Source organism: Dipodomys spectabilis, unplaced genomic scaffold, assembly GCF_019054845.1.
Source record: "Dipodomys spectabilis isolate Male_0828 unplaced genomic scaffold, ASM1905484v1 ptg000934l, whole genome shotgun sequence".
Lineage (NCBI taxonomy): Eukaryota > Metazoa > Chordata > Mammalia > Rodentia > Heteromyidae > Dipodomys > Dipodomys spectabilis.
Window position 1 is genome coordinate 165,979 of NW_024871611.1, and position 982 is coordinate 166,960.

Here is a 982-nt window from a genome sequence, read left to right on the forward strand (position 1 = left end):
TGGCTTCAGAAATGGGACAGAAGTAAACATGACAGATATATTTTCAAAAGAGATCATGCGGCTTGGAATGTGGTTTAGTGGTAGAGTGTTTGCTCAGCATGCATGAAGATCTCGGTTTAATTACTCAGTAACACATAAAAAGAAAAAGGCATAAGTGGCACTGTGGCTCAAGTCATAGGGTGCTAGCCTTGTGCAAAAAGAAGCTCAGTGACAGTGCCTAGGCCCTGAGTTCCTGCCCCAGGATTGCAAAAAATAAAAAGAGAGAATATATTAATAATGGATGAGGGAAGGATGCAGAGAACAAATTCATCACTGAATTTTTCCTCTATTTCAAAATCAAGACATCATTCAAGAGACAAAAATGGGTCATAAAGATGGTCCAGAAAGAACATATCTTATGAAGAAATACAAGATTTTTTTTTTTACTGCAACTATCCTGTACAGATAATCCATTAGGCATAATTGTGACTTTAAAAAGCACAAGAGCTCATTGTAATAGCTCAAGCGCTATCTGGAGATTTTGTAAGGGTGCTGGTCCTTAACCTTGATAAGAGCCTAGGTGCTATTTCTATTTTTTCCTCGAGAATATTACTCTATTACTTAAGCCACAGCTCCTCTTCCGACATTTTTGGTGATTAAATGGACATAAGCGTGTCATAGACTTTTCGTGGCTCACCTTGCTTAACAGTGTTATCCCCAAATCTCAGCATTCTGAAGAACTAGGATTACAGTTGTGAGCCACTAGCACGCAGAGAAGCATTTCTTTTTTAGTGAAAAGAATTAGAATGCAAAATCATCAGGAAGATTCACCCTCAGTACAAAATAAATCACCAAGACCAGTACCCGAATACACACATACCCACACACACACACACACACACACACACACACACACACACACACACACAAGCACACACACAAATACACATAAGCTTCTTCTCAGGGGTCTGTATCTCTCTTCCCAAAAGAATAGTATATTCGA